An 11,746-nucleotide genomic window follows, 5' to 3' on the forward strand; every position below is an offset into this window, starting at 1 on the left:
GCTTGTGTTTCCGCAGGCTGGAAGGATCAGCAAATCCCTTCCCACATTCAGAGCAGGTGAAAGGCTTCTCCCCGGTGTGAACTCGACGGTGTGCACGCAGACTGGACGACTCAGAATCCTTTCCCACACACACAGCAGATGAATGGCCTCTCCCCGGTGTGAACTCGCCGGTGTTTCCAGAGGCTGGAGGAATGAGTGAATCCTTTCCCACACTCAGTGCAGGTGAACAGGCTCTCCAGAGTGAATTCGCTGGTGTGCCAGCAGACTAGTGGACCTAGTAAATCCCTTCCCACACACGGAGCAGGTGAATGACCTCTCCCCAGTGTGAACTGCCTGGTGGTTCTGCAGGGTAGATGATGCACTGAATCCCTTCCCACACACGGTGCAGGTGAACGGCCTCTCCCCGGTGTGGACTCGTTGATGCATCAGCAGGTGGGATGACCGAGTGAATCCTTTCCCACAGACTGAGCAGGTGAATGGTCTCTCCCCAGTGTGAACTCGCTCGTGCTTCCGCAGGGTGGATGAATCACTGAATCTCTTCCCACACACAGAGCAGGAGAAAGGCCTCTCCCCGGTGTGAACTTGCTTGTGCTTCCGCAGGCTGGATGAATCACTGAATCTCTTCCCACACACAGAGCAGGAGAATGGCCTCTCCCCAGTGTGAACCCGCTTGTGTGTCAGAAAGTTGGATGAATGAGTGAATCCCTTCCCACACTCGGAGCAGGTGAATGGCCTCTCTCCAGTGTGAATCCGCCAATGAATCTCCAGCACTGATAAGGATTTGAATCCCTTCCCACAGTCAGAACAGGTGAATGGCCTCTCCTCAGTGTGAACCCGTTTGTGTTTCAATAAGTTGGATGAATTACTGAATCCCCTCCCACATTTGAAACAGATGAATGGTTTCTCCCCTGTGTGACTGCGTTGATGAATCTCCAGCTCTGATGGGTATCTGAATTTCTTCCCACAGTCCCCACATTTCCACAGTTTCTCCATGACGCAGATGTTCTTGTGTCTCTCCAGGTTCGATGATCAGTTGAAGCCTCGTTCACACACACAACACGTGTACTGTTTCTCCTCACTGTGAATGGTGTGATATTCTTTCAGGCTGTGTAACTGGTTAAAGCTCTTTCCAGAGTCAGTTCACTGAAGCACTCACTTGGCTGTGTGTGTGTGTCTCTCGGTGCTTTTCCAGTTACGCCATTGCTTAATGTCTTTTGGGATTTATGTCTGCAAATCGCCTCCTAATATTCTGGAAAAGAAGTTCATGAAAGTTGTCACTTGGTGCAGAATAGAAATTCAAAACCAAAAATTCTCGTTTGTATGGAATCTTCTTTCCTCTATAATTCCTCAAAAATCCACTCAGACACATTGGCCAAAATTTTACTGGCACGTCTGCCTCGGAATTGGGGCAGGTGAGGTTTGCAGAATGGCATTCTCCGACGGGATCCTACGAGCCTCGGGCTGGCGTGCTGGTAAAATTCCAGCAATTTTCACCATTTTCATTCTGTTGTCCCAAATATCAGCCAACCAATTATAAGAACTTAAGAACTCGGAGCAGGAGTAGGCCACTGAACCTCTCGAGCTGCTCTGCCATTTAATAAGATCATGGCTGATCTTTTCATGGACTTAGCTCCACTTACCCACCCGCTCACCATAACCCTTAATTCATTTACTGTTTTAAAAAAATGATAGTGAAGGAATGATTCATTCTAATCGACAGCTTCAAATATACGTGAAAATCCTAACACGCAGTCTGCTGAAATATATATTATATCTCATGTGAATATATATAACTGGGTTAAAGTCCAACAGCTTTGTTTGGTATCATGAACCTTTGGAGCACTGCTTCTTCATCAGGTGAGACACATGATGAAGGAGCAGCGCTCCGAAAACTGGTGATTCCAAATGAACCTGTTGGATTTTAATCTGGTGTGGTGAGACTTCTTACTGTGCCTACCCCAGTCCAACACCAGCATCTTCACATCATGTATATAACTGGATGAAAAATGTGTGCTCTACCATACTCTATTTTTTAATTAGCAATACAGCAGCAGGGGACATTATTTAGAAAGCGAGTGGACATAATCTGCCTCTCTGCCTAAGACGATCGTGGAAGCAGTGGTAACTTATTTCAAGACAAAACAGGTGGGTATTTGAAGCAAATAAACTTCCACAAGTACAGTTATTTAGGGAGGAATGGAGCTGACTAGATTGCTCGATGAAGCATTGAGAAGGACTGGAATTGCTGAATCTTTTTGCAAGGGCCCTAAAGATATCAGTACTATATTAAAATGTAGAAATAACAGTAAACATTTTTACAGAACCATAAATAATATGTCTAATATGTACCACAACAACACCAGGTATATCTGTGTGCTATATTAATTTACTGTCCCCTTAAATGTCAGCCATCCACTGGGGAAACCACCCCTTTAATTGTGAACATTAGAAAAGAGACCATCCTTTTGCCAGACAAATAAATGTGTCAAGCTGAAGGAGCAAAGGAAGTCAATGTCTTTAAGAGAGAGAGAGACCTGGGCCAACCTTTCCAGAGTCTGCAGCCTCCCTGGATTCACTTCCTGTCCCTTCAGTTGCTGCAAGTCCCCAATTTCCCCCAGAATGAGAAAAGAAATGGAAAGTGTTTTACTCACAGATGTTGGACAGGGAAGAAATTTGTAATGTGTGAAGCTCAATCTTCAGAAAGAGGGAAGCAGCCGCTTGACCAGCTCCACGTTCAGACAATCAGGATGACCCGTGCAGCCATTGGCACAAAACCCGCCCCTGATTGGCTGGATGATCAGAGTCCTGCCGGTCCTCCAGCTCTTCCCATTGGTCAATGAAGACAATAGGCAGCGAAACCCGAGCCCACGTGGGGCCGGAGACACTTTGACCTCCGAACGCGTGGAGCTGTTGTCCAATCCGCAATGTTGTCTTTTTCCTCCAATGGGAGACTGAGCGTTGGGAACGTCCACGCTAGAATCAGCCAATAGGAATCAGTCTGCTCTGCCATGACGTCGTGGGGTTCCAGTGCGCAGGCCCAGGCGCGCGGACACGTCCCCTCCCATTGTTCCCCCTCCCATTGTTCCCCCTCCCACTGCACCTCCTCCAGCCAAGGTTTCCAGGCAACCGGCTGGCGGCTCCGGCCAGAGCGAGAAGCCGCTCGGTGAGCTCCCCCTCCCCCCTCTCTCTACGGCGGCTGCTGCTCCAAAAAGAGATCGAGAGCGGCCGCTGGCAGCAGCCGCACTGCGCCAGCCGCACTGCGCCTGCTCCGGACAGCTGGGCTCAGCCGCGCTCTCTGCGCCTGCTCCGGACAGCTCGGCTCAGCAGCGCTCTCTGCGCCTGCTCCGGACAGCTCGGCTCAGCAGCGCTCTCTGCGCCTGCTCCGGACAGCTCGGCTCAGCAGCGCTCTCTGCGCCTGCTCCGGACAGCTCGGCTCAGCAGCGCTCTCTGCGCCTGCAGCCCACTGCCAGCTGAGGGAGTGGGGGAAGACTTTGCAAAATCTCTTCCCATCATTTTCTTCCAAGTCCCGCAGTTTGATTTGAAACAGAACAGCTTCTGTTTGTAGCTTCACCACAGACTCAAACTTCACCACAGACTCAAACTTCACCACAGACTCAAACTTCACCACAGACTCAAACTTCACACACAGACTCAAACTTCACACACAGACTCAAACTTCACCACAGACTCAAACTTCACCACAGACTCCAACTTCACCACAGACTCAAACTTCACCACAGACTCAAACTTCACCACAGACTCCAACTTCACCACAGACTCAAACTTCACACACAGACTCAAACTTCACACACAGACTCAAACTTCATCCTCTGGACAACATCTGTGAGGAAAACACTTTATTTCTCCCCCTGGGAAATACAGAGACAGAGAAATTCTCTGGAACTGGAATTCGAGCTAAATATACTGAGGGGGAAATGTTTGTGATTTTGTGGAACCTGTTTTTATTGTCTGAGATATTTAAAGACAAATTTATCTTGTCTATTCAAATACTGTTTGTCTCTTAATGCATGATTCATTGATGTTGATTTTAATTTGATTATTGCAAGATTTATTAGAAGGTGAAATCTTTCTCTTTGCTTTATTCCAGTGGGTTTGTCTGGGAATGTTAATTTTAAGGTTATTGTACTCATAAGGATCATAACAACATTGATACATCTGGAGTTATTATAAGAACATAAGAACTAGGAGCAGGAGTGGGCCATCAGGCCCCTCGAGCCTGCTCCGCCATTCAATAAGATCATGGCTGATTTTTTTTTGTGGACTTAGCTCCACTTACCCTTAATTCCTTTACCGTTCAAAAATTTATCTATCCTTGCCTTAAAAGCATTCAATGAGGTAGCCTCAACTGCTTCACTGGGCAGGGAATTACACAGATTCACAACCCTGTGTGTGAAGAAGTTCCTCCTCAACTCAGTTGAGTGATAGAAGATCAGCCCTCATTCTTCGAAACTTTGAGAGAATAGAGGCCCAGTCTCCTCCTAGGAAACTCCCATCCTTCCAGGGATTTGTCGAATGAACCCTTGCTCCACTCCCTCTATTGCAAGTGTACTCGTTGGAATTTAGAAGGCTGAGGGGGGATCTTATAGAGACCTATAAGATAATGAAGGGGCTGGATAGGGTAGAGGTGGAGAGATTCTTTCCACTTAGAAAGGAAGCTCGAACTAGAGGGCACAGCCTCAAAATAAAGGGGGGGTCAGTTCAGGACAGAGTTGAGGAGGAACTTCTTCTCTCAAAGGGTGGCGAATCTTTGGAATTCTCTGCCCACTGAAGTGGTGGAGGCTACCTCGTTGACTATGTTTAAATCACGGATAGATGGATTCCTGATCGGTAAGGGAATTAGGGGTTATGGGGATCAGGCGGGTAAGTGGAACTGATCCACTTCAGATCAGCCATGATCTTATTGAATGGTGGGGCAGGCTCGAGGGGCTAGATGGCCTACTCCTGCTCCTATTTCTTATGTTCTTATGTATCCTTCCTTTAGTAAGGAGACAAAAGCTCCACACAATACTCCAGGTAATGCAGCAAGAGTGTGGGACAGTTATTTACAGCTTTCGGAGAACAAGATAGAAAATAATGCTTCATAGAAATTAACGACTGCCAGTTGTAGATTCTATCCTTAACTGACGGTGATGAAATTTGTAAACCTCTTTTACAGGATCTTCAAAGGGGGAGGATTTGCAGACACAAAATTCAAATCAAGCATCAAGTGAAGAATTGACAGAGTCACTCGATTATCAGGATCTGAATATCATTAGTCTTTGAATCTCGAAGGAGAAATGTCTTTCTGTTCTGTTTGCTTCAGAAAGTTTTAAACATCAGTGTGACTGGAAAAGCAGCAAGACACAAACATCTGGGTGAGAGTGTTCCAGTGACAGTTACATAGTTTGAAAGACCATCACCATTTACACCAGGAAGATATTGTACAGACGCTTTGTGTGGCCACCTCAGCTGAACAACAAACCTGGAGACAGGGACACCCGCACCATGGAGAAACCGTGGAAATGTGGGGATTGTGGGAAGGGATTCAAATCCCCGTCTCAGCTGGAAATTCATCGACACAGTCACACTGGGGAGAGGCCGTTCACCTGCTGTGATTGTGGTAAGGGATTCACTCATTCATCCCACCTGCTGAGACACCAGCGGGTTCACACCAAGGAGAGGCCGTTCACCTGCTCCGAGTGTGGGAAGACATTCACTACTTCATCTGATCTGCTGACACACCAGCGAATTCACACTGGGGAAAGGCCATTCACTTGCTCTGAGTGTGAGATGGGTTTCAGTCGGTTATCTCACTTGCAGGCACACCAGCGAGTTCACACCGGGGAGAAGCCGTTCACCTGCTCTGATTGTGGAAAGGGATTCTCTCACTCCTCCAACCTGCGGATACACCAACGCGTTCACACTGGGGAGAGGCCGTTCACCTGTACTGAGTGTGGGAAGGCATTCATTGACTCATCAAGCCTGCGGATACACCAACGAGTTCACACCAAAGAGAGGCCGTTTACCTGCTCCGAGTGTGGAAAGGGATTCAGTCGGTCATCCTTCCTGAAGGCACACCAGCGGATTCACACTGGGGAGTGGCCACCCACCTGCTCTGAGTGTGGGAAAGCATTCATTGATTCATCCAGCCTGCAGATACACCAGCGTCTTCACACTGCGGAGAGGACATTCACCTGCTCTGAGTGTGGGAAGAGATTCAGTCGGTCAATCTACCTGCGCAACCACCAGCGAGTTCACGAGTGATGACAGGGGTTGGATTCTGCTGTTATTGCTGCTGTTAATCACACCCAGGACTGAACCATGTTCATTCTGACAGTCGGTGAATTGGGAGGATCAGAAGATCCTGGATCAGAAGGTCCAGCTCTGCTGGATTGGTCTTTCTCACAACTTTGCTTCCAGTGGGCTGGGAGAGCACATTTCCACAAATGAGCCACACAAGCTGATGAAGGACATTTATTTTATCCTGGATAGTAAATCCTACTTCTCCTATCATTTCAAGTAGATCTAAAATAAATACAATTGTCTCTGTTCCATTGAGTCTACAGCACAGGGCCGGGCCAGTCGGCCCAATTGGTCTGTGTCAGTATTTATGCTCCACATGAGCCTCCACCCACCCCTCTTCATCTCCCCCCATCAGCATATCCTTCTATTCCTCTCTCCCTCATGTATGTATCTAGCTTCCCCTTCAATGTATTCATGCTGTTCACCTCAACCACTCACTGTGGTCGTGAGTTCCACATTCTCACCACTCGCTGGTAAAGGTGTTTCTCATTAAATCCGTACTGGATCATTGAACCCCTTCATAATCTTGAAGACTTCCATCAGTCTTCAGTTTTCCAGAGAAAAGTAACACCGGTGTTTTCAGAGGGTTAAATGCTCTCAGTTCCGGGATTATTCTCATGGGGTAAACTGGTCAGTCCCATTGCCCCGTTCTATCCCTTTATCCTTTCAGTTCTATTTCCTGCAAGTGTCCGTCCATTTTCCTTGTTAAATCGTTCATTGCCTCTGCTTCCACCACCCTCACAGGCAGTGAGTTCCAGCTCATTCCCCCTCATTGCATAAAACATCCCTTTCTCACATCCCCCTGCATCTCTCGCTAAGAATATATAAATCTGTGCATCTCATCCTTGCACCATCAGCTAATGGGAACAGCTTTTCCTTTTCACATTATTTAAACCTATTTTAATTTTGTACACCTCGAACAAATCTCCCCTCCATCTCCTTTTCTCCAAGGAGAACAATCCCAGCTTCTCCAGCCTAGCCTTGTGGATAAAATTCCTCATTCCTGGAACCATCCCGGTAAATCTCCTCTGCACCGTCTCCAGGACCCTCACGTCCTTCCAAAAGTGTGGTGACCAGAACTGGGCTCAGTGTTCTGTTGTGGCCTCACCCAGAGCTTTAGAAACTATCAGTGTAACCTCCCTGCTTTTGTTCTCAATTCCTCTGTTTCTGAAGCCCGAGAACACATCGTCTCCAAATGGGAATGGTCAACATTTTTGCTTGAACATAAAATGCATTTTAACAACAGTTTGGCTGAAGAAGATTTTGTCCAATGAAGGAAAGAGTTGTTGACACAAAAAGAAGCTATTTTGACCTTGCTCTCTCCAAAAGAGAATCCAGAATGTTTGAGTCTGGGAAATGAAATTAAAAATGAAGCTGCAGCTACAACAGAGCAAGAAGAAGACATTTCAATGTGGAATTGACTGGAATATTCTCTCTGGATTTAAACAATGGAGGAACTACAAACATGGAAGAAAATAAAGTTCAAAACGTGCATTCTGAACAGACTGTTTTCAAAACTGAAGTTGAAAATTCACAAATGAACAACAATGAAGACTCTCCTTTTGCAGGAGGAACTTTGGACTATAATTATTGTAAGAAGAAAACTTTCAGAAAAGACTGCAAGCAGTAATTTCCATCTTCAGTGGACTGAGATTCCTGGACATGGAACCCAGCAGTGTGCTGTTACCAAGCTGGACTTGTGAATGTGAAGTGGACAATGGAGGGATTATTATGTCTGTTGCAGGTTATAAGGTAATTAAACATTAGACTTTGGAACGGGAGTTGGCCATTTGGCTCTTTGAGCCTGCTTCACCATTTGATAAGATCACAACTATTTAAGTATACAACATGTTGTACGTTGTTGAAAGCAAAATACTGCGGATGCTGGAATCTGAAACAAAAACAGGAAATGCTGGAAAATCTCAGCAGGTCTGACAGCATCTATGGGGAGAGAGAAGAGCCAATCTTTCGAGTCTACGTTGTAATGTTTCAAATAGGATAATACGAGGATGATACATTTTCATTTCTTCATGGGGAAGGTGTTGCAAAGATCTAATTTCATAATTCCTAGGTTTTAGAAGTATGAATTAGTTCAACAATTACTCTTTTAAAAATTTAAGGTAAATGGAAAACCCGCACTGAGAATCTGACAGAAACACCCGAAGGGGATTCACATTCACAAGGCGTGGCCCATGTTGGTTTAAGATGTCAAAACTCGAAGGGTAAGAAGTGTAAAAGGGCAGCTGGGCTCTTTTAGCCGGAGACCTGGAGACTTTGGGTCTGACAATTATTGCTCTGTCTTTGTTAGAGAACGGAATTCTTCATGCAGACCTCAGGAAAAAAAGGTTTCGCTTTGAAGCTAAATATCTAACAGACATTCCACCTGATGTGTTAGCACGGGGATAAGTGAGCCCTGCTTGGAATTCTGGGTGTTTCTCACAGAAAGCAAGCAGTCTGCAGTTAGGTTGGAGGCCGTCAGCTATGGAACCAGGAGCTGTGAACCAGCTGTGGGACCAGAAGCCACTGGGTCATTCAGAATCAGGGGTGCTGCCAATGTTTAAATCCCTCAGCAAGAAGGCAGTGAAGCCCACGGTTGGACTGAGGAGTCCACAGTTTTGAGGTCTCAAAGGAAAGTTGGAGAATTGTTTAGCCAAAAGCTAATGGAAAGAGCCTCCATAAAATCTTGGAGCCTGGAGAATAGCTGGAAAAGTGAGGAAAATTAAAGTGAATTCTGCAGAGCTTTGACATACCTTTGAGAGTCCCAGGAACAGAATTGAACTTTCAAGATATCATTAAGTATAAAGAAACTTTTGGGGTGAGGTTAAAAAACAGGTTTATACCATAAGTCTTTATTGACTACAGTATTCAGTTTGTAGTGCTGTATTCTTACATTTTATTTTGTTTTATACATACAGTAAAGTTTGTTTTTGTTTAAAAATGTTAAATCTTTTCATGTAATTCTTTTAGTTAATCACTGGGTGTTCACAATTTTCTTTAAACGTTAATTGTCCTGACCGGGATCACAAAACATTCACACAAACAATGTTTCAGAGCAAATCAAAGAAGAAAAAATGTGACTTTCCTCCTTTTGTACAAAGCATTACATATAAAGACACCCCTCTCCTCAGAACCACAATAAGTTGTTAATATTCTCTTCATGAAATAATCTGATAATTGAAAGACTTATGCTATGTTCATAGTGCTGGCTTTTAATATTTTGTTTTATAAATTTTGTTCTTGTGAACCCACTATCAGATCAGCCATGATCTTATTGAATGGCGGAGCAGGCTTGAGGGGCCAGATGGCCGACTCCTGCTCCTAGTTCTTATGTTTAAAAATGTGGAATCTTGTGGTGCAATTCTTTGTGAATCACTGGGTATTTGAGTTTCTCTTTAAACATTAACAATCCTGATTAGGATCATAACAATACACAGCAACATATTTCACAATGAATCAAAGAAACAAAATGTACAAAGTATTACATTATAAGACACCACTGTTCTAGGATCCACAATAATTTCTGAGCTCGAGCACTTACTTTAGTGAAACAATCTGATAATATGAATAAAATTTATACTAATTGTCGTCCCTTCTAAAGCAGGAGGGCGATCGCCCGGCACAGAGGATAATTTGGGATTTCTCCCATAGACCAATTGGCATGACCATCCAACCATCTGAAGTGAATTATTTACATGAATCGTACATGCAGTTATCAACTTGCAGTTTGGCTGATCAGCTAAGATTTTCTGCAGCATTTCATCGGTTACCGTGTGATTCCTTTCACAGAGTCCATCACTGAAAGGACTTTCAGCTGCCGTGTTCATGACCAGAATGTTCATGTTTTCACACACGTCTCCAAACTCATCATTAACAAATTCTCCTCCATTATCAGTCAGAAACTTAGCTGGTGCCCCAGGTCCAGTCCCTATCCACTTCTCAATGACTTGGTCTAGAATCATCCTTTTGTCCTTGTCATGTATTATTGAGAAAGGCTAAATTGGGTCACCCTGTCTATCATGTGTAGAATGAAAATATTTCTGTCTTTGTCTCATATCTTTAGATCCACGGAAATACCTTGTTAAAGTCATGTGCCAAGGGCAGCTTTACAATCGGATGTGACAGCATCCTTCAATACTTGTCACACATTCCACACTTTGCATTAGTCTGTTCTCTGAGCCTCAGATACTCTTCATCAACTCCCCTGCATCTTTTTGCGGGATTTTTAATCTTTAACAAGGATAAGAAAATTGTTTGCGTAGCTTTAAGACTGGTTGCGGTCTTTATCTCTGGGACGGAAGGGGAGCACACTGGTTAGCACTTTTGCCTCAGTGCCAGGGATCCGGGTTCGATTCCCGGCTTGGGTCACTGTCTCTGTGGAGTTTGCATGTTCTCCCCATGTCTGCGTGGGTTTCCTCCGGGTGCTCCAGTTTCCTCCCACGTTCTGATAGATGTGCTGGTTAGGTGCATTGACCCGAACAGGCGCCGGACTGTGACGACCAGAGGAATTTCACGGTAACTGTTTCCCTGTCATTCCTGCGATTCATTCACCTATTAGTGCTTTTCCAATCCTGTCTTTTTTGTGATATCCAGATCTGCTAAATATACTTACACCCTCATTCAAAACTTGACAAAGTCTGACTATGCTTCATAGGCACCCATCAGATCATCTTTCTTGTAAATCTCATCAATGAAACCGAGTAAAAGATCCAAACCTTGATCAGTGGATTTCCAGCTCAGAAAATGTTTTGCTGCCAATTTTCCTTTCGTTAGGAAGTGACAGTGCCAAGGCCAGACCTGGTTTTCTCATTGTTAGGGATGTAACCCATGTCCACATCGCCACTTCATTCTTCCACTGGTCGTATGGTTCAGGCTCCGAGAACATCGGCGGGTAATCAGACCCTGACAATTCCCACTGCCTTTCATCTCTCACAAAAGCTGCTGGGATTGTAAACTTCTGTCTGAAATATACTTTCCTCCAGTTTCCAAACTTCACCATTGGACAAACACTCTCTGTTACCATGTTATAATTCTGACAGCCTTATGGTGAAGGAAGAAACTGGAACCAATCTTTACTTGGAATACATTTAACTCCCAACTCTTTATACATACTTTCTTCATACACACTGATATAATTATTTGATCAAAGCCCTCCGTCTGTACATTCTTAAACTCAATTGATTCAATTAACACCCATAGTCAGGGCAGGAATCCGGGTTCAATTCCAGCCTCGGGTGACTGTGTGGAGTTTGCATGTTCTCCTCGTGTCTGTGTGGGTTTCCTCCAGGTGCTCCGATTTCCTCCCATCTTCTAAAGATGTGCGGGGTAGGTGGATTGGCCGTGGTAAATTGCCCCTTAGTGTCAGGGGGATTAGCAGGGTAAATGTGTAGGTTTACTGGAGTGGGGCCTGGTTGGGATTGTGGTCGGTGCAGACTCAATGGGCCGA

Source organism: Mustelus asterias, unplaced genomic scaffold (genome assembly GCF_964213995.1).
Source record: "Mustelus asterias unplaced genomic scaffold, sMusAst1.hap1.1 HAP1_SCAFFOLD_696, whole genome shotgun sequence".
Taxonomy (NCBI): Eukaryota; Metazoa; Chordata; class Chondrichthyes; order Carcharhiniformes; family Triakidae; genus Mustelus; species Mustelus asterias.